Source organism: Canis aureus, chromosome 9, assembly GCF_053574225.1.
Source record: "Canis aureus isolate CA01 chromosome 9, VMU_Caureus_v.1.0, whole genome shotgun sequence".
Taxonomy (NCBI): Eukaryota; Metazoa; Chordata; class Mammalia; order Carnivora; family Canidae; genus Canis; species Canis aureus.
The window spans coordinates 33,529,981-33,553,135 of record NC_135619.1 but is presented as its reverse complement, the minus strand read 5'-3'; the positions used below and the strand labels follow the sequence as shown (position 1 = coordinate 33,553,135).

Here is a 23,155-nt window from a genome sequence, read left to right as displayed (position 1 = left end):
ATAGACACCTTTGCTTCTCTAACTCTCAGTACCATCTCTTGGGGGATATATACAGAACACTAGTGGTTCTCACTGCAGGGAAACAGTGAAGCCCTAGAGCTTCCCATGCTGCAGATGTTTGGTTTTAAACTCGGGAAGAATCTGCCTCCATAATATGCTCTGTCAAACTGGGTCCTAAAGGGAAGGAGGATGCTGCTTATGGAATTAAAAAAAAAAAAAATGAATGGTTCTTTCAATATGTACTCATGATCCCCAAACCCAGTGGGTGGTGGACCAGAAGACAAATTAAAGTGATAGACATTATACTGCACTCAGAATTGCTACTGCCTTGACACAAAAGCTTTTTTTCTTGTTAAATCTTCCCATGCCTGGCTTTTTGATCCCACACTAATAAGGTTGTCCTACTCATCAGTTCTGGAGTGGAGTAGGCCATTTTCAGACACACAGAAATCCTGACTCAAAATGACTTATACGATGAGAAAAAGTTCTTACTTCACATAAGAAGAGGCCCAGTAGTCAGAGAGTGCTAGGGTTGGTAAATGCAAAGACCCAGGTTCTTTCCATCTTTTTGCTCTGCGACCCTGCGCATGTCAGCTCTGTTTTCAGATGGATTCCTTTCATGGTTGCAAGATGGTTAGAATGTTTACAGTTACCAGACCTAGAGGAAGAAGGAGCTGCTTCCCTCTAGGTGCCTCTTTTTTTCTCCTCTTTTCTTCCATTCCATCTTCCTTCTTTTCTTCTATCTTTCTTTTCCTTTTTTTTTCAGCAAGGTAACCTTTCTCAGACACCTTCCTTTCCTGTTAGCAGACTTCTTTCATCTCATTGATCAGAACTGCTGCAGCTAATGTTCACTGCAAAAAACACTTCTTGGCAAGGGGAATGGGATTAGCACACCTAGTTTAAGAAAGAACAAGGCTGTGTGTACTGTGTGGATTGTCCAAAAAAAAATCTGGGGTTAGGGACGCCTAGGTGGCTCAGCAGTTGAGTGTCTGCCTTTGGCTCAGGGTGTGGTCCCGGAGTCCCAGGGTGGAGTCCCTCATCAGGCTCCCCTTGGGGAACCTGCTTCTCCCTCTGCCTATGTCTCTGCCTCTCTCTCTATGTCTCTTGTGAATAAATAAATAAGATCTTTTTAAAAAAAAAGAAAATCTGGGGTTAGAAATTCTAGGTAAATTACCGGCAAGTGCTACACTTGGGGGTGAGCAGATGTGTTTGAATACTATGCTTTAAATGAGAACAAACAGAACGAACAAAAAAGATGCTCAGTCTTTCCTGTACTCAACAGTTATAGCTAACTTATAAATTACAGTGGGTGTCTTACTTGCAAGGAAACAGAGACCTTCAGGGGCTTGAAAAGCAAGCGTCCCTTACCTCCTGTGAGTCTTGTAAGGGGCTTAGCTCCAGGACAGGAAGCAGGACACTCCGGAAGATCTGGGGGTGGTGGGTGGGGACCAGGAAGTGTGTGGAGGCCACCAGGCTCCTGGAGGCCTTGTAAACCTGCCCCCCAGCCTTGCTGCATAAGATCCGGGATTCCACGGGGAGGGGATGGTAGCCAATGTGCCAGGAGAAGAGGAAACACTAAGTGAGCAGAGCAGAAATGGGCTCTGAGGCCTGAGGTGGTTTTCATTATTTATTTTTGGTTTATTTTTAGGAAACTCAGGGAATTCTTATGCTTGAAAGCAGTCTTTCTTGTACTGGAAAACAACTTTCTAGGAACTACTAAATATTTTTCAAGGCTTGGTTCTCTCTTCCCTACCTGTGCATCTCCACTCTAAGAAAAATGTTTCTCCATACCTCAAACTCCCGCTTTCAATATTTGATAGGCTTGATAGACTAGATTTGAGTTCTGCTTTCTATAAGCTCACTGAAGGGTTTTGAGATGCTCATGGTCCCTGAACATCAGGAGTTTTGTAATTTATTTGAACATGGATCATGTTTACATGAAAAATAACTATGTTGAGCCGACCAGCTGATACCCAGAAGTTAGTTTTTTACTAGTCTTCCAAGAGCTCAGGGAGAATGGTGACTATCTTATAATTATGCTTTGGGACCTAAAACAGTAGGGGCTTTGATGTACAACAAACAAACCAACCAGAAAATCAGATTTGAATCTTGGCTTTACCCTGTTCTCACCAAATGACATTTAGAGTTGATGAAATTTGAGACAGCATTCCTTATTTGTAAAGTGGGCTATCTTAATACCTACTCCTCCCCATTGCCTCTAGTACGTCCTCAGGGTGCAGTATGTGTTGGCTCTTTTTCCTTCTCTACCAAATAAGTAAATGTTCCCATATCTGAGCATAGAGCAGTGGAAAGAACCCACTCGATTTATTGAATAATTGCAAAGAAATCTGTGACCCAAAGATTTCTGTATTTGTATGAAAAAGAATATACTTTGATATTCATGTATAATATAAATATTAACGCGGAGATTTTTATAATTTATTATTTCCTGAGTTTTAAATCATGGAGCCAGAATTTTATAGCTGAAAGAAGCTATCCTTCTCCACGCTATTCCTACTCAGCAGCCAGCGTGGTCTTTCTAAAACTCTGATCATGTCATTTTCCTGCTTTAACCCTTGAATGGATTCTTATTTTGCTCTGTAAAAACAGGAACCTGTTGTTCTTGTTACTGTTCTGATAACCCCAGAACCTAGAAAAAGGCCGGCCTCATAGTAAGATCAATAAATAGTTTCTGAAGAAGTGAATCAAGTTGAAACTCCTTTTGGTGAAAAGGCCACTGGTAATGGGTCTGGCCCCTGACTCCCTGTGCATCTCCTGTATGACCACTTTCAGCTGCCTTTGCACAAACCAGACATAGTAAGGTGAGTTGTGGTTTCCTAAGGGACCATGGCAGCCCCTGGCAGGCCTCTGCCCTCACTGTTCTATCTGCCTGGGTCACTGCTCCTGCTCCCCCCTGCATATGCACACTTTGCCTTTGGTTCTTTATGCCTCTGCTTTAGGTGCCACTGTCCCTACAGTGTACCCTCCTCCGTACCCTACAAATGAATTATGCAATCCCATCTCATCCTCCAGTTACCTTTTAGTAACAGTTATCATGCTGTATTAAAATAGTTTGTACTCTTTTCTATCTCTTCCACTAGACTGTAAACAACCTGAGGGCAAAGACTGAGTATTACTAAAGAATATTTACTGGATAAATAAATAAAGCTTCTAGCCTAACCCCCTTTTTTTCTTCTTGAGGAAGCTGAGGGCCAGACAAGTTAGTGACCCATCTGATGCCACCAGCATTTTGCATCATGAAAGCTGGGCCTTGAATTCTTCCTCAGCTGCCCAGCGTTCTCTCGGCTGATTTACTGTAGTACTCAATGTTCCAGTAACTACAGAGTAATCGTAATTTACCATTTGAAAAAGGAAGATAGGAACTCAAATAATTATATAATTAATTCAAAAGACAGATGTGAAGATTTCTTTTAAACCTCTATTATTTTAAATTACCCACATCATTGTTTTCTTCTGTTCTCCTGGAGCTGTTGAAAGAATGTGACATAATAGTGTGCTCACTGTCGGAGGCCTTGGTTTCTGTATGACAGCCAGGATGTAACTCCATTCTGGCAAAATCTGATGTTATCACTCAGGTTTTTTGTTGCACTGAAGTTAGGACATCTTCTTCTGGGAGGATCTGGTGGAAAAAACATCCAGATATCAGATCCCTGTCTTAGCAGTGCCAACTAACAGGGCTCTCAATTAGAATGAGAGCAAAGGGAACATGGGATGGTAAAAAGAGCAGAGGCTTTGAAACCCCGAAACCCTGGTTGAATTCCTACTTTACTACTTTACAACCTTAGGCATAGTATTTTCTCCAGGCATTTGTTTTCTCCTCTGTAAAATAGGGCTAACCGGGAAGATAATTTCAGGATTAGCCTGTATAAAGAGCCCAGTCCAGTGTCTGGCTACAGGCTCTATTACAGCACTTTTCCACCCAATTCAGGTATTCCTGCAGGGCAGAGATCTCATCATAGTGCCTGGCTTGAGAACCTAGTAGGTGCTCAGTAATGCTGGATGATTAATGATTGTAAAGGAGATACGGAATAGCTACATTCTCACTTCAAAGAATCTGAGGTTAGTCTGTCTTTTCCTGTCTGTTTTCTACTGGGGTATGGGTTGGGATGTGTTTGCTCATGTCTTTTAGACACAATCTTTATATATGTATACTGCAGAAAGAACTGCAGTCTGATTATGCTTGCTACAATGATAGGGGAAGACAAATCTTTGTGAAAAGGGCCCAAAGAATCTCTCTTAGGACGCCTGGGTGGCTCAGTGGTTGAGCATCTGCCTTCGGCCCAGGGCATGACCTTGGGGTCCCACATCGGGCTCCCCGCGTGGAGCCTGCTTATCCCTCTGCCTGTGTCTCTGCCTCTCTCTCTATGTCTCTCATGATAAATAAATAAAATCTTAAAAAAAAAAAACCTCTCTCAAAAGAATATGGATTTTGCCATCTTCACTTGCTCAGATGAGTGACTTGGATTAGTCTAAAAAAATAAAAGAAAAATTTGATAACAAAGGGAGAAACTTCTATGAAGTTGCCAGCCAGTTCTCTGCCTGGCAGAGTCATTTAGTACCCAGGTCCAAAATTCAGAAAAGTTCAGCTGAACGTTGATTTGGAATCCATGGAGACCTTGAGAAAGTGGCCATATACCCTTCAGATATTTTTCTTGATGTGTCTATAAGATGTCCCTTAGGAAAAATATGAACACTACTTATCTGCTTATTACTCCAACTCATACCACTTTCTCCTTAGACTGACACATATTGCTTTTTGAATGTACACTCTTAGCATTTAATTATGTGTTATCTTGTATCTGTCCTTTGGAACAAGATTGTAAGCTTCCTGAGAGGGAGGACCAGGTCTGTACCGTTGAGGCAGGACTAGGATTTCAAAGGAAAGCAACATACATTGTTCATCAGTTGTGTGAGTTACAGCATCTGCTCTGGTTTTTCAGCAACTGGAGAGCAGGCATTCTCCCCATATTTTGGATGGGAGGAAAAAAAAAAAAGCTCAAAGGCTTGGGTTGGAATTACTGTGAAAATCTTACCTCTTACTTTTGGCAAACAGCTATTGTTCTAGGCCATTCTCTTGGCAGGATTCCTTTGGGAAATGTAGGAGGCATTATAATTTTAAGCCAAAAAATGTGAATTCTAATTTGTTTCTTCTCAGTGTTAAAAATGAATGTGGAAAGAGACACTTCTGATAAGCAATGAGACAAAGGTATAATATCAGGTGAGGGAATGAGGTGCAGGAAAACCAGAGTCATTTAGCAAATGGATTGAAGCTAGCCAGAATTTCACTACATTTTAAAACTTGAGCCCAACAGAACACAAAGGGGTGTGTGTCTTACTGTGTCTTTAGCAAAGGCCATTTAACACTGGGAAGGTTTCCAGCAGTGTATTTCAATAACGGCAACCCTTCCTACAACATTTGGGGCTTGCCACTTTGAAAATCAATACTGTTCGCTGTCTACTGAAGTTGCACATTTGTTCTCTGTAAAAAGTATATGAGATGACCATATAAATTATCTTCTACTCTGGGACATTTTTTTTTAAAGAGAAAGGGAGAGCCTCTAATTGCACCATAGCAATAGGTATAAATTGGGACACTCCCAAGAAAACTGTGATGACAGAAAGTGACAATTACAGAAACATGGATTTGTATAGTCTATTTATAGAAATAGTTATTTTATATATTTATGTGGGCTTAAAAGAATAGGTAATTCAGGTGTTTAACTCACCATGGTGATGGAATTGAGCTAAATCATCTACACACTCTCCATTGGTCACTTTTGTATCTTAGGTCCTTCATTTGCACGTTGTCTCCATGCATTAGCCCACTCCAATGCAAGCATCACAACTGGCCTGCTCAGAAATTGAACCCATAATTTTGCTTGCATGTTAGTTTGTAACCAGCGTTAGATTCTGCAGGGCCCTATCAATGGGTCAGACGCTAGACTAGAAGATCAAAGCAAAAATGCAAAGGGTTCTGGGCTTTTCTGTAAGGACCCAGATTCTAGTCCTGTATTTATCTGTAACTAACTGTGATTTTTGGCAAGTCATGTAACCTCTCTGTGTTTTGGTTTCCTTATCTCTAAAATGGGGTAACAGTATCTGATGTGCAGACCTCAAAGGTTTGTTGGGAAGATCCAGGGAAGTGATGTATGCGGAAGCCTTCTGGAAAGTGCTATACATATGTGAAGTGTTATCATTATAGGAGAGAAGAGGGACATGAGATGGAAGGGGAAAACAGGGCTTTCAACTCTAGCTGGCCTTGTAGATTAGGCTTGTGGAAACAAATGATGAAAATAAGGCCATGGGAGAGGCATTTTATTCTCCTTTATGAATAGGACTAAGGAGGGAGAGAAAAGTGAGGAGAGAGAATGTAGCCAGTGAGACTCAAGGAAGATAGGGAGGGATGCATTATATATGGTCTTCCAATATCACTGTGTTCCCCAAAGCCTGGCAAGACCTCATCAAAAAGAACATGTTGGAGAAGAAGAAATGTTAGATAGCTAGGTTCCCAGGCTGTGAGGGTACATTCTCTCATTCCTGATTGTGAGGGTTGGCTTTATTTTGCAATCCAGTAGGAATCAGAATTTGATACTGGCCTTTTTTCTCTTGTTGACTTTTGGTCAATATTGAACAAAATAATTTATGTAAAATTGCTTTATGAACTATAAATTATAGTATAAAATAATGACTTTATAGGATGAGTCTATTGATACTAGTTATTATTATAGTAAGAGTCATTTTTTTCTTCAAAATGATTATGACCTTTTAAAAAATTTAAAAGGTCAATGTGCTTTTAAAAATTTAGATACATAGTGGAGGAGATAAAAATCACACATCATCCTGCCACAATGGATCATATTTTGGTGAATGATCTTTCAGGCTTTTTTGGTATTTGTGTAACAATTTTTAAAAAACCAAAATAGAATCTTTATTTTGTCATTCATTTTTAAAATTTGTTTGTGATTATTTATATATTGGTAGATAGAATGCTAATAAGATAAACACTATGTCTTTTTATTTTTATTTTTATTTTTATTTATTATTTTTAAAAAGGATTTTATTTATTTATTCTCGATAGACATAGAGAGAGAGAGAGAGGCAGAGATACAGGCAGAGGGAGAAGCAGGCTCCATGCCAGGAGCCCGACGCGGAACTCGATCCCAGGACTCCAGGATTGTGCCCTGGGCCAAAGGCAGGCGCCAAACCGCTGAGACACCCAGGGATCCACCTATGTCTTTTTAAAATGTGGTTTATACTTTCCTGGGGGAATACAGACAAATTATTATTTTTCAAAGATTTATTTATTTGAGAGAGAGAGAGAGCATGAGTTGTGGGGAGGAGGAACAGGGAAAGGGAGAAGCAGACTCCCCGGTAAGCAGGGTGCCCGACACAGGGCTCCATTCCAGGACCCTGAGATCATGACCTGAGCTGAAGGCAGACTCTTAACTGACTGAGCCACCCAGGTGCCTCTAAACAAATGATTATAATATAATGTGAAGCATGCTGCAAGGGGGAAGCAACAGGTGCTTTTGTAGGGGCATCTCTCCCAGTCTTAGGGAGTCAGGGGAGGCTTCCTAGAGGAAGAGATATTTGAGACCAGAAAGATGACCAGAATTAGCCAGACTGCAGTGGATGTCATGATGTGCTGTCTAGGTACCTCTTTAGGGACTGGGACACTCATTTTCCTGTTGGCAGTAGTGTTAGTTTTTGACGGTTCTCAGCTGAGATCCTACCCTAGATATTGCCCTTTGCTGAAGGAAATCTTCTTGCTCAAGGTTATTCCTATTTCCAGGGGCAACTGGGGTAAAAGGTCAACCTTCTTGTCTTAATTTGGACATTGCTGAAGGACCATCTCTGTTCCAGAGCTCCTCCTGGGATCAGTGGAGTCCTCAGCTGAACCTGTAGTGCAGTTCACTTTATCCTTCTGCCCAATTCTGCATCCCTCCCTCTTCACAGGTATTGTTCCTAAGAGCAATTCCCAGTAAAAATCTCACACACAAATAAACCTCCTTGACACAGGCAAAGAGTGGTAGTGATGGTGCAAATACAGGAAGGTGTTACTAAAAGATGGAACAGCATGTTCAAGGTCTGGAGGTGTTGGAGGAGTTAAATGTTTTGTTTTTTTCTTACAAAGACTGCAAAGTAGCAAGTGAAGTCAGTAAAGAGACATGTTTCCAAAGAGGGAGTCAAGCTCTTGTCAGCCACATCAAGGAGATGGGGAGATTGGACTCTATCCCAAGGCCATTGGGGAGCCCCACAAGATAGTAAATCACAGGAGAGACACGATCTGATTTTCTAATTTGTGTTTGAGAAAGATCATTTTGGCTGCAATGTGGCACCATTAGTTAAAACTCTCAACATCGATCATTGTATTTTTTATTAGAACATTGGAGTGATTGTGACCTCTTTCTGCACTTTACATCTTTACAGAACGAACAGCAAATCATATTTCCCCCGGGAAAGTCATGTAATGAGCACCAGTATTGTAGCAGTATTGTGGGACCTTTCAAACTCTGAAGGGATTCAATCATAGTTCTCGAATTTTTTTTTTAAACCTGATTCACACTGTTTAAATATTTATTGAGCACCAACTATATGCCAGAATGCACTGTGCTATTGCTGTGGAGGATCAAGGACAAAAGCTCCAATTAGGAGACCATTACTGTGTTTGTTGTTCACTGCTCTATCCCTGCAGTGCCTGGCAAACAGTGAGTGCTCAATAAATGAATAATTGGAATGAGGAGACTTAGAGAGATGGGCAAATTACTTAGTCCTCATGACCACAAAATGGAACAACCATCCATTAAGGTTGTTGTGAGTGGTAAATAAGATTATATAGGTATAAAACACCTACTTTGCTTAGTATATATTATAAATCATGTTTACTCAAATAGTTCTAAGATTTTTTGCTATTCCCAATTTTGATAGAAAGAAACTAAGAACTTAAATGATGACAACCAAACTTCTGACACCCATTTCTCTCTTGTCCCCTAGATCCTATATAATATCACTTCAAGAGAAAAATGTGATTTTTAAACCAAGTTAAAAAAAGAATCATTCATAAGTTTATTCAACAGATATTTTCTGAGAGCATCCAAAGTGCCAGGCATGAGTTATGCAGTGGTGAACAGAAAAGACACAGTCCTTGTTTTCATGGAGTTTATCATCTAGAAAGGAGGCACCAAACAAAGAAAATATCATTATATTATAATCCAAACAGTCTGTCATCAGAATAACAGAGGCTAATTTAATAATAGAAAGGCAAGTCTTCTCTGATGAAGTGACCTTTAATCTGGAAACTAAGAGTGGCAGTTTTATTAAGAATGGGAGAGGGGTGCCTGGGTGGCTCAGTGATTGAGTATCTGCCTTTGGCTCAGACCATGATCCCAGGTCCTGGGATCAAATCTTATATTGGCCCCCCACAGGGAGCCTGTTTCTCCCTCTGCCTATGTCTCTGCCCCTCTCTCTGTGTCTCTCATGAATAAATAAAGAAAATCTTAAAAAAAAAAAAAAAGAATAGGAGATAAGGCATTCTGGGCCACGGGAAAATCTTGTGCAAAGGCCCTGGAGTAGAAAAAAAAAAACGTTGGCCCCTTGGAAGGACAGAGAAAAAAACAGAGTAGAGGAAGATGCAGAGTAGAGGAAGATGAAACTGGAAAGGAGACAAGGCAGATCTTGAAGGACGTTGGTTGCCGCATGGCCTTCCTTTATCCAGGCTAAAGGATACATAAAGTGCCTGAAACCTGACTGCTCTCTGACTGTATCAGAGCAGTCCAGGATCCCTGTGAAATAGGAAGGCAGATTAACTGTGGTCTGAACAGTCATATTGAAGCCTTGGGAAAAGTTGGTTAATTTTTCCCCCTTCTGGTCATCATGATAAATGAAAAACCATGTAACAAAGGAATCCAGTTGTTTGTTGAGAATGTGTATATATTTGCAGATATACACTGCACATATTTCTACCTACATTTCTATCCCTATCAAAGTAGAACTATTATAAAGCCTTTATTTTCTTCTTCTTCTTCTTCCTTCTTCTTCACCTTTCTTCTTCTTCTTCTTCTTCTTCTTCTTCTTCTTCTTCTTCTTCTTCTTCTTCTTCTTCTTCTTCTTCTTCTTCTTCTTCTTCTTCTCTCCTTCTCCTTCTCCTTCTCCTTCTCCTTCTCCTTCTCCTTCTCCTTCTTTCTCCTTCTCCTTCTCCTTCTTCTTCCTTTTGGATGTGGTTCTTCCAGTGGAAACAATCAGGGGGAGCAGGGAACAATTTAGAATAGAGATGCTATGTCTCCTGTGGTTTCCCAGGAGAGGTAGGAGAATTTGGGGTGTTGCAAGCTTTTGGGTGGTGGCTTATGCACTGAATTTGCCTGGAGAGGCTTCCATTTTCCCTCTTAGTGATTAGAACAACCTGTGTTCTGGAATACAGTATTTAAACAGCAAGATTGGCATTGCTATCTTCCAGGATGGTGAAGGCTTAATTAACATTTGAAAATGCTTTGAGATCTTTGGATAAAAGTGTTCTGGAAGCATGCAGTGTTATTATCTTTGGAGTGATACAGGTCATGTGACACAGGAAGTGGCTTTGAAGGAAAAGAAAACCTTTCATCAGGCAAACTCCTTGGGGTGGTTTGAGCCTGTTTTGAGTGACTCAACATGCCCGTGTCATCTCTCTCTAGACCATGAATGAAAGGAATAACTTGGCCTACAGCTTAGCAACTGCCACCATCATTAACTGCAAGAATTAGGTAAGCTTACACGGTAAACATTTTACAAATTATGCAGAATCCTAAAGCAGTTAGAGCAGTTGCCCCTTAATAAGCATTGAATAAATATTAGCTGTTACTAATATTGTTCTCATGAATATACTTTAAGATGTCTGGATCTGTTTTCTCTGAACTTAATGCTCCTTTTAACCAAAGGGTTCGATATTCTTCAGTGATAAACTAATCTGAATTTCATTTTAAAGACTTGGTAAAGAGCAAAACAAATGTAAATCATTACTGTTGAGGCTCTAACGTGACAGCCGCAGATAAGGCACCTTCAATGCCCAAGACTCTTCCCAGCAGGTGACATTAGGTCAATGTTGGATACTTAGTCCTTTTCTTTCTTTCTTTCTTTCTTTCTTTCTTTCTTTCTTTCTTTCTTTCTTTCTTTCTTTCTTTCTTCTTTCTTTCTTTTCCTTCCTTCCTTCCTTCCTTCCTTCCTTCCTTCCTTCCTTCCTTCCTTCCTCCTTTCTTTCTTTCTTTCTTTCTTTCTTTCTTTCTTTCTTTCTTTCTTTCTTTCTTTCTTTCTTTCTTTCTCTTTTTTTTTTTTTATCAGATTATTTATTTATTCATGAGACACGAGAGCGGCAGAGACACAGGCAGAGGGAGAAGCCGGCTCCACGCAGGGAGCCCGATGTGGGACTCAATCCCTGGACCCAGGATCACTCCCTGAGCCAAAGGCAGATGCCCAACCACTGAGCCACCCAGGCGCCCCAGGTCCTTCCCTTTTTAACAAGAGGGACTCAAAATAGAAGCTGGATTTCCTAACTTCTACTTCCCTGATGACTCCTCAGGGTCTTCACTGGACAGGATTTCAAAGAGAACATTTAAAGGTGGTTGCAATTTATGTAAGGGTAGAAGTGCAGAAAGATTTCATCCTGTTCCTTCTACCTTTTACGTCTTCCTAATACTTCCTGGGAATGTAGACGTCAGGACAGGGGTGGAGACTAGGAGTGCGGTTCACTTGAGAAAAGCATATTTTTGAGCAATATCGATGTCAAGCCAAGCTTGCCCCTGTGTATTCATGAAATTAATTTTGCGGGCTAGATGACCCGAGGTCTGTTTTGTCCTGCTTTTTAAACACACGTGTGCCTCAAATACGATATTCTGAACAAAGGAAAGGTGAACTGGGAAGGGGCCCAGGAAGGAGAGCGAGAAGGAGGAGAGGGTGCAGGTCGGAGGGAGGCCATAAACGGGGAGAAACGGGCGAGGTGGGAGGAGGGGCCGCTCAAGGAATGCTGGGAAGGTGGGTGGCCAGGGGCATGCTGGGATGCAGCGCTCGCCCGAGGCATGCCGGGAAGGGTTCCAGGACTTCTCTGCGCCTGTGCCGGGGGTGGGGGGAGGCTCGCGGTATAGTGGGGTCAGGCACGAAGCCGACCTAATTAAAAGCTCATTACACCAGAGCGTCCCGGTTAAGAGGGCGTCCCACGTGCAAATCCCTCGGCGCAAGCGATATCTCTGCCTCGCGTGTGGGGAGCCCTGCCCCGGCCCCGGGGCCTGGGAACAACGGCCCGTTAAAGTGATCGCCCCCGTCTGTGACCATCAGGTACAGTTTCTTTCGGGATTATTTCACATTCCAGTAAATTAGTTTTATCCGCTCCGAAACATCTTAACAAAGAAAGCTCTCTGGTCATCCCATGGCTAAAATAACAGGAGATAAAAGAACGTGTACTTGGCCTAATCAGAAACAAATAACTAAATCTGTCTGAAAATGCAGCCTTTCCTGTCCCGTTCTCCTTTTCATTTATCTTTCACTGGTGGGATTTTGAAATTACCGTTCTATAGGCAGACCGTGGTGCCCGTCTTCCTCTGCTTGTGTTTTATAGAATTGTTGCCGACCTTGACAGAAGATCTCAAAACTTAGGTATAAAGTTGGTAAATGATACTATTGTTTGGGAGGTGGGATAGAGATGGGGTGGGAGCAGAGGGTTTATCTAAGGAGGGGGGAAAAAAAAAAGAAAGAAAGAAAGGAAAATGCACCCTAACCAGGCTCAAATGAACTGAAATGGATCAAAGTAAACAGAGACATCTAAAAGCTTTTGTAAGTTAAAAGTGGCTATCTGTTGCAGGTCTTGCCTCATTAACTGCTGATTGAAGCTCTGCTTGGCCCTCTGGGATACCTAACACCCCAGGCCTATCACCAGATGAACCCCTGGTTAGGCGCTTTTGCCTTCGCCTGTGTTGCTTTGCACAGCTCCTTGACCTCAACCTTCTTACGAATGTTTATCCTTCTACCAGACAAAGTGAGTATAGATTTGTCCTTGAGAATCTTGCTGGGAATTTCATTTTCAGCCAATGAGGAATTCCCAGAAAAAGAGAAAGGGAAGACACAGTTGTGGTATCTAGGGAGATCTGTGTTCTGAAAAGTAGACATGCAGCTCTGGTGTTTCAAATAGAGCCTCTCTGCTCAAGAATATGTAGGGGAAAGAGTCCACAGTGCATCATCTTTCCTTTGGATGTTGGCCTCATTTCCATATGTGAATGGTGAAAGGTGACAATTAGGCCATATGCTTGAAGATACAGATATCTCTTGGCTCCCATGGTCAGAGCCCTTCACCAGGCCATTCTGCTGGGACAGGGAGCTGAAACTGAGAGGGCTGTCTAGGGGAGGAAGACAGAATAGTAGTGGGGGTGGGTTTGGGGGTTGGGGAGGGAGGAGCAGGGCTCTTTGAGTGGGACCAGATAGGTCTCTGTGTAGAGTAATATTACAGCTCTTTCTCTCATAAACAAGCTGCATGCCTGCTTCTAAAGACCCATCTGGCATAGCTTTGAGAATGGCAATAATTACAAGCTGATGATGGACATGGAAAAAAAGCCCTGCTGAGCTAACTCATAAGGAAGTACAGGCCAGGACTGCAGGGAAATTACAGGCTGAAAACCTTTCTAGTTTAGGCCTTTTGGTGTTCTTAATCACAGACTTTAAATGTTGTAATAAACACTGTTGCATTTTATTGACCAACTCCCATGACAGGCAAATCTTTTTCATTTTATTTTATTTTTACCATTTGCTCTTTGGAAAGCTGCTCAGCAGTGTCTGTCTAGGTCATGCCAACAGGCCTTTAGTTTTTCTGCTTGTAGGAAAATTAGGTAAACAGGGGTGACTCTTTATTTGGTTAACAGAAATTTGCAAAACTTTTTCTTAAATTGCTCTCTGCATTTTATGGTTCAGACGGACTCTCAGGCTCGATGCTTAGTCTGTAACTGTGTAAGATATGGCCTGGCTGTCTCAAGGAAGAAGAGGATAGAAGGACAGACTTGGGAAGAATAATTTATGACTCTGTACCATCATATAGTGTTTATAATGTAGGAACAAGTAAAACTCCAAGTTAAAAACTATACCATTAGATTAATGGAAACTTCAGTTCTGGCCTTGTATGTAGAAATGATCCTTATTTCAGGGATAAATTTGATATTAAAAGGATATTCTCAAAGTTTTGGATCCTAATATTATACAAACGAACCTAAGACATTTTGTCCTCTCGGACATTTTAGACTGTTTAATGAAGCAAACGCTTTTAGGAAATCTTCCTAGAAAGAAGAAAATAGAAACACTGGAAATATTCTTTCCTCTGAAACATTATTAACCTCAAAAATCAATAACTTAAATGTCATGGCAAAATTAGTCTTGAATATAACACATTACCAGTTGCTATAATAATGGGATTTTGAGACCTCATGTGGGTTTTGTTCTACTTCAACATGTGTTATCCTTTTTTATGAAAAGAATTTAATCTTCATTTTATTCATTTTAAAAGTCTCAGGTTAGAAATGATGAATGATGCTGTGAATTGGGATTTCTGTGTGTGTGTGATTGTATTAATTTATACAAGTATATCTTTGTTCAAAAGATACCTTTATGGATTTTCGGCAGAGCGTGTGAAGTTGTTTATTCCTTAAACATTAGATATGGCTTTAGTAACTTATTTTCAGGTCCTTCCCTTCTTTGCCACAATTTCTCATTTATGTTCCTTAAAGCTTATATTCTTTGTGTTTTGCATGCAGTTCTGGCTATCCCAAATGGATTATTTATTTCTGTTCTTTTGCATTTGATTACTTGTTCAAGGACATAAAGTTTTGGGGTCTATGAAGTTAAAGCAATGAAATGGTTGTGCAATGGAAATTTACCAATATAAACTCAATTTCTTATCCTTTCTTTGCCTTTCATAAGCATTGCTTTACCTGAAGTTCCCTTGTCAATGAGAAATTATTTCTTTATTTTTGAACTGTCTCTTTTCCTATAGAGGGTAGAATTGTTCCTAACAAAAGAAGCATGAATTGGTGGAAACTATATATTAAATGCAAGACTATTTGTCTAGTTTTCATTAGGTTGCTGAGTGAAAAGCCTCAATTCCTCTCTTTTCCCAAGGTACTCAGATATCCATGAAGTCCCCCTCATCTCACACTATCGTTTCTCTCACCGGGTGCAATCCGACTTTAAAGAATTCAACACATACTGGTCTTTAGAGAACTGTCAGCAATGACAGCAACCAGGGACGCTGACATGTCTTATTGTTTACAAAGGATGAGCACAACAAGGCCTCTCGGATGACTTGATAAGCCCTGCAATTTTTCTCTCCCTGATTCTGGCCTCTGGACCAGCTGTCTTTTCGTGGCCAGCTAAAGACACAAGTATCAAAACTTGATCTAAACACCACAAGTCAGCAAACAGCAGCAAAGATAAACGAGGGTTCCTCAAGGTCGCTTTATAAACAGTGAAAACAGAAAGAGAAACAAGAATATCTCAGTCCCCGATTCTTTATACGCATACAGTTTTCTTCTGTACTTAAAGTTTGATGAGAAAACATCCTGGACTATCTAGCATTAAAGTGAGTTCAGGGACTGTTATCATAGTCCTGAATATTTACTTTTTTCCTCACCTTAGCATCCCTCCATTCCTCTAGAAGTAGCAGCCGATGTTGTACTTAGATTAAGTGCAACAGTTTTGTTATTGTTCTGTTTTGCTTTGAAATATTCTCCACATGCCCTTTTCTATTTAAGGAACCACAAGGTTTCTTGGAAATTGTACAAATGCACATGCTTTTCCTCATACTACTCTGTAAAGAGGAACATTCTTATCAGGAAGGGGATCCTGGGAAGTTGAAACCCCTTTCCTCTTTCCCTTGTGCTGCCTTTCAGCGCTGAATAGGTAAAGGAAGAAAAGAAAGTTTCATGTGTTTATGCTCCCCTAGGGTCAATGCTTCTGTTAAATGATGTATATCATAACTTTGCCAACTACATGGGGTTTGGGTTCCTTAAATTCTTTGGAATTGAGACAATGCTATTTTATTCTGAAGATGCTAGACTCTTCCCTGAAAGGAGCTGTTTCAAGGTACTTGGATAAAAGATTTTTACTCTAGGCTTTCCCCCCATTTCTCCTTTTTTTGCAGAAATGTCATTGCTGGGGGTGCCTAGGTGGCTCACCCCGTGAAGTGTCTGCCTTCAGCTCAGGTCATGATTCTAGGGACCCGGGTGGGATCAAGCCCCAGAGTTGGGCTCCTTGCTTGGCAGGGAGCCTGCTTCTCCCTCTCTCTCTGCCTGCCACTCCCCCTGCTTGTTCTCTCTCTCAAATAAATAAATAAAATATTTGAGAAAAAAAAAAGGAATGTTGTTGAAAATAGTGTATGCCACAGATGATTAGAGCAAAGCACCTTTCTTAATTTTAGTAATTTCAAGGCCACATTAATCACAATCACTGTAGCTTAATGTTGACAGTCATAGAAAGGGATTTAATCTTGATTATGAGGCAAAATCTTCCTGGTCTCTGCCTACAATCTGCTCAACTCTTTCTGGACAGTTCTCATAAAATATATGCCTAATTTTTACTAGAGCATCTGTCTGTAGATGCTTTTTGTTGATGGTGGTGGTGTTTTTGTTTTGTTTTGTTTTGTTTGTAAATCACTACTTTAAATTGAGTCTTGGAACTCAACTGACTATTCCCTTTTTACAGATGGTAAAACTGAAGTTCTGCCATCTATCCGCTCTGTGGGCTATATAGCACGAGTGCCACCATGAACTCGGGACTGTGTGTTTCCAGATCAGTTTTTAACTTTGCTGTTCTCTCCCATGAACCCAGTCTAAAGGTAAAGACTCAGTTGTAAGTGGGACACTCAGAACAGAAGGCCCATTGCTCAAGGCTCCCAACAGCGATAAGCAATGGAATGTGAAACAGCAAGCTCACAGCTATTTGTAATCGATAGCACCATCTGAGAACACTTGGAATGATGTGTTTTATGGCGAGGAAATGTACAGAGGAAGAATAGTCACTCCAGATCAGTGGTTGAGCTTGTGGAATTATTGAATACTGCTAATTCTGCTGGTGGCTGTACCTCTCAATACTTCCTTTGTGTACTGGAGGCAATTTCTATCCTCCTAAACAAGTTAAATGTATTTTTTTTTTTTTTTTGTGATTTGATGGGCTAAAGTGTTAACTCTTGTTGAAATATCTATATTTGGAGTTATAGATGTGGTACAAATACATTTTCTTCCGTACACAAAGATGAACTTTCTTGCAGAATGACCCAAATACTTTTTTTTTCTTCCTCACTGGACCATCATTTTAGGAACTTTTCTTCTCTACCAGATACAGAGTGGGTAGATGTTTATGCTTATATGGGATTCACTCTATAGAGGTCTCCATATATAAATGGAACCTACTAATGCTACATCTAGCAAATCGCATCAGAAGAACTTCATGGTAAATCAAGGGTCAGAAAGTGATGTGCCAGCCGAGGGGTATAGTATTGTGTTTCTCCCTTGTTTCTTCTTTGGCCTCCTATTGCTTCTACTTCAGTCTGGCTGTGGCATTCAGACATTTGTTCAGTTCCAGGTTTTGTCTGTTTGTGTTTTTGACTTGTGCCTGGGGATAATTGTGTAGTTTGGGGTTCTCCAACTCCTTGTTCCTCTCAAGTCCAAGTGTCATTTCAGGATTAGATTTCTTTTTTTCTCAAGTAAATTCATTGGCCTGGCTGCTTAGCTTTTGCACAGTTCAGACCTCTGAATCTGCAGAGATACAAGACCATGAGATCTGCTAACATGCGAACCGGAGATAAAAGCATTTTTAAAAATGTCTTCCTGCACACAGGCCTGCTTTATAATAAACCAGAACAGTGCAGGAATTAAGATGTTGTTGAAATGCCTGAGTGTCTCTGCCCTTTTATTACATCCAGGGTGATGAGGTCATGGCTTACTGTTTAGCTTATATGGTGCAATTAAGAGATTCATTTCTTAACGTGATTCATCTCAGGAAGAGTTGACTCAAAAGTTTCAGGGGAGAGGCAAGACTTGTATGAGAAGATGTTGGAAAATTATGGTTTTCTTTTGGAAGTTTGAGTTCATTTTTTCATTCCAGGCGAGAATAAGAACTGCAATAAGCCTGTCTCAGATTTCTGAGTATCAGGGAATTTGACTACTTAATGCCAATAAGGCTAAGGAGATGGTTTTAGTTCTTGGCTTTTTTCCCTCTTTGGAATGATGGCAAAAATATGAACTAAATAATTGTTTTATTAAGATACCTCATTAGGTCTCTGTGTGTAGAGATATGAAAATGAAACAGAATCTTAGATGTATATATATATGTTGTATATTTATATATTTTATATATATAATATTTTATTGTGTTGTTTATCTGTTGAGCCTTGATTGAACCCTTTAAAATGTAGATTTAAGTCTCTACTGCTGAAAAAGAGGTGGTCTCCCCATTTGGTCAGGGCAGTTCTCAACCGTAGTCAAACCCTTCACAATAATGTGTGAATACAAAAATGTCAAGAAGCAATGGATTAGGCCATCTCTATTCTTTTATGAAAGACTTATTCATGGGGCTCGGTTTGAGTAGCATTTACTAAGGTTCCTTTCTTCCTTCCAAGTCTTTCTTGATTATGATTCTTGGCTTGGTCTTTTATCCATGGTTCAGCTTTAAGTGGAAATTAATGATTTCTATACTGGTCAGTTCAGTGCAAGAACCATTCATGAAATGCATACCTTATTTAAGGCACTAATAGGCACCCAAGACCATCTTTGGAGGGATTAACTACTGTCTATGTCCTTTAGAGGAAATGGAAAATTCTACAATAATGAATACAAGTCAGATTGGGAGAAATATTAGAATAAAGGGGTATATGTGTTCTGAATAGGGAGCAATTTATTTTGCCTTGGAATTGGCTAGGGCTTTCTAGAGGTGGTAATGTTTGAATTAGTCTTTAAAGCAGAAACAGAGTTTGAAGAAATAAAACTAGAGGAAAAGTACAAAGTTTTAGAAGTATGAAAGCCCATGGCATGATACAGAAAAGAGCTGAATCTGGTCTGGGTAGAGCATTAGCTGTGTGTGAAGAGAAAAGGCAGGTAAGTACTGAAGTATAGAACACTTTATTTATTGGCAGCCTTGAATGCTTTGCTCAGACATTTGGACTTCATTCTAAGAGAAAACAGAAAACTAGTAAAAGCTTTTGGACTGAGAGGGTGCAGCACAATGATAACTGTACCTTAGGAAGATAACTGTCAGGGATGTGACAAAGAACTTGGAGTGGAGAAAGCAAGTGGTAATGGGGACTACTTGGGGGGGGGGCTATTATAATAATACAGGTATAGATGACATGGTGTAGGACAGTGATAGTAGAAGTAGGAGTAAGAGAAGAATCCAGGAGACATACTAAGTCGAGAATTAAATGTGGTGAGATACTTAAATGGCAGAAATTTCTACTTTAGGGTGGTTGGTCATTGGAGAAACCATGGACTGAGATAAGGGTTCTTAAGAGAGGAAAATTGAAGGAGAAGATAGTGAATGGTTAAGCTGACATTTAAATGCACTTTGATTATACACACCATTTCTTTTGTTTCTTGAAGAACAAACTTGTTATAGCCATTTGCTCTAGATTCCATTGTTAGAATTACACTCTATTTTTCTTTTGATTTAGGACCTTGACACTCTTTGACTCCTCCATGGAGAAAGAGAAAATATATGTTTTCTATCACTTCTGTATGTATTTTTCTATTTTACCTAATCTGAAGGTATTTCTGAAGAGTATCTTGAGCTTTACTCAAGATAGACTCTTTGACCTAACTCCTTTCTCTGGCCATACACTTGAGGCAATTTGAAATCCTTACTAATGCTTATAAGGATTCTCAGAGTTAGACAGAACTGGCCTTTACAAGGCTAGAATTGGAGCCAAAATGGATTCTTGGATCATGTATCTCCCGCCGGTTATGAAGCTGCCAGACTCCATCCCAGTGGGTGGAAATGAACACCAGCCCCCGAGGAAGTGATGGCTGCACATGGACGTCTGCTACCTCTGCTGCTTCCTTTCCTCAATGAGGAAGGAAACCGTGGGCTTTCCTAGGCATTTTTCTCATTCTCTTAACACAGGGGGACTGAAGAGTCTTGGACTTTGGAGTTTGGATAGTGAACCTAAGCCTGGAGGGGTTTCTTGAGAGCAGACAGTTGCCATCTCTGAACAGTTGTTACTTTCTTTTTCCACCCCCTTTCCGGTGCTGTGCTATTCATTCTGTCTCCAGAACTTTAGTGCACAGGGGTGGAAAGTCTTAGTGGAGTACCTGGAGTTCAAAGCTCATGCAAGGCTTTAAGTTGGAGATGCTGAAATGGAAGGAAAGGAGTATACCACTAGCTTTCTTTCTGCAAGTGAAATATCATTTATATAAATATTCTAACTCTTTCCTAACTTATTTCTTTATTAGATTGGCATGCATATCCAATGACTAGTCCTCTTGAAAGACGGCGAGGAAGAATGTTACTAAAATTATAAATATCTACTTTTCATTGATAAAGCTCTTCCAGAGTTGGCAGTATAAATTTGCTTTGCAGTGAGAATTCCCCCAAATCAAACATTTAAAAATGCCGGGCATCAAATTCAGCTCTGAATCTCTCGAAAATAGTGTGTAAAGGGTGGATCTGTCTGACTAGATTGTGGAATTAAGGTACCATGTACTTAACCATTTCTTCAGGCCATTTTAGGTCCCATTTTCTATCCAAGAAAACTGAGAATGTATCTTTTTTTTTTCCTATGTTGTAGCATAAAATTGCTTCTCTAGTTTTGATTTCCTTGATTATTTCAACAAGATGGTTAAAATAAAACAAATCTTCAAAAAGAACATAAAGATGAGCCTTTCCTGCTGTTTATAGCCCCAAAGCATGCATTAAACACTTACCGTATACCCAGCATGCTGAAGGGTGCCATGTGGAACAAAAAGAAAAGCCCCAACAGGTGCTCACTGCAAAATTTCTGAGTGAGGGAAGAGAGGACTGGAGCTGAGGAGAGGGGAAAACTGCTCATCATCATCTGAAGGCTCTAATCCCTTAAAGCACAATCAGGGAGAAATGCTCAGGTCAGCTCTCCTCAGTATTTTAGAGATGGAGTAGCAGGGGTGAAAGGATAAAGTTGAGGTGGCAGACAAGTTTGTGATAGACTGACTGACTTTAATTCTCTACAGTAGTGGGTTTGAGAGCAATAAAGCAAAGGGCAGCTGCTGCTGCCTCTTTTTGTTTTTAATGTTAGCTTATGAGCCACTTTCACGGCAAAATCCTCATCCTTTTCGTCTTTTCTAATTCTTCCTGGTATTCCCCCTAAAGGCAGCAGGTAAATGCTGGGGTCTAGCCCTTAAAGAGGCTGATATTCTCCAGACACGTCCATAGACACTTGTAAGTTGAGAGCAGAATCCTCTGCCAGACACATTTTCCTTGTCAAATCATGCCTGTCCCACCTCGCTGACACTGATAGTCCTGGGAGCCAGTTCTGATGCCAACCTGTATTGAACTCCTAGATGTGAATACACTCTTTTGAAGGGCAGCTTGGGCTAAAACTTGACCTCTCAGAGCTTTGGGAGGTGGGCAGGGGAGCAGAGTGTTGTTGGGGAAAGAGAGATTTCCTGGTTGTTGCTCCAGGGAGTCTGTTTACTTGCCTTCAAGGGTCACAGCCATCTGAATGGGCTTCTCTGGCTCTGCTCTTGGGTTTGGTTTCAGAGGACTCGGTCCTGTGGAATTCGGCTCCCCAACGCCCTCCCCTTACTCTGTTAGATATGGGACTTTTATCCCACAGTACAGTTCAAGATTTCCCCAGGAACACAGCCGCTTGCTTGCAAGAACAGCAGTTGGAAAGGCTGTTTTAAGTGGAGTTTACTGTTGTTGTATAAACCTTCATTTAAAATTGACTATAAAATGTTTCTGAACCTGCCAAACACGCATTAAAATATTTTGCTCCATTTATGCCTATGTGTAACATTTGGTTTCTAAAGAGCTTTAATCAAGTAATCTTCAAGTAGGAAGTTATTCATCTTTATTGCCAGTCGGTTCTCAGTGGTGGTCGTGGCAACAATCTTTTTATTGCTTCTGTGTTTAGTTGTTCTTTGACATGATAGAAGTCAGCTGCAGTTCAATGAGCTCACTATTTGTGCAACTTAATTGCTTGCTTCCTTCAATACATACTCAATTTTTCCTTTTATGAGCAGGGCTGTTGGAAAAATTAAGCTTAAGGATATAGCCATCCACTGTTAATTAACCTCCTTCCCAAACACATTAGTAAAATAGGTCAAATAACTGCTGAGTGCTAAGTGTACTGTTCCTAAGGTCCTCCTCAGCTGAGAAGTGAATCCTGCACTAAGTGAACAAATGTTGGAGCTTTGAGCATTTTCTGGAAATGGTGATGACATAAGAATAATGCTTTGTAACACAGCATTCCCTGCTGCATCTTCTCTTCGAAGTTGATATATTGTTTGACTTTGTCTGGCTCTACCATGGGTTTAGTTTGTTTTATGTTATATCAACTTTAAAAGAAATAAAAGCCTGCTTCTCCTTTTCTTTTTTTCTTTCTAGGTACTGTTTGCTTTCAAAGGAGGATCCTAAGCTTCCCTTTTTGACCACTGCTGTTTTTTTTGACTCACAATTCCTAGAATAATCTGAATATCGTGAGGATGTATACATGTTTGTGATAAGTATGAAAATATGCTCAGTGAGGGAAATTCTTTATTAAAATAGATTTATATAGAGCTCTTATAATGTCTTTTTAGGGTTATATTCAGATGGAAAATCACTTTAATTGCAGTGGTGAAGGGCTTATTGGAGTTTTGCCAACCTGGCAGAAAATATTTTGAAGTTTATAGACTTAGAAAGAAAAAAACAAGAAAATGTGATAGTTCCTAAATTTGGTAGAAGACAGGAAAATGTTAGGGTCCAGTTTATTCTTTTAAAAAGAACAAAGCAGGGATCCCTGGGTGGCGCAGCGGTTTAGCGCCTGCCTTTGGCCCAGGGCACGATCCTGGAGACCCGGGATCGAATCCCACGTCGGGCTCCCGGTGCATGGAGCCTGCTTCTGTCTCTGCCTGTGTCTCTGCCTCTCTCTCTCTCTCTCTCTCTCTCTCTCTCTCTCTGTGACTAT

At 40.5% G+C, this 23,155-nt stretch overlaps 1 protein-coding gene across 2 annotated transcripts in view; it reads left to right on the top strand.

Annotated features, from left to right (window-relative positions):
• Positions 1–12,879: 12,879 nt before the first annotated feature.
• The window catches only part of BMP4 (bone morphogenetic protein 4), a 185,727-nt gene continuing 175,451 nt past the window's right edge, over positions 12,880–23,155 (top strand). The window contains exon 1 of one of the 2 annotated variants that reach the window (XM_077909338.1): positions 12,880–13,018. The gene's annotated coding sequence lies outside the window, so the exon portion shown is untranslated. The remainder of the gene's footprint in view (positions 13,019–23,155) is intronic. The other variant, XM_077909337.1, reaches the window with a different exon arrangement.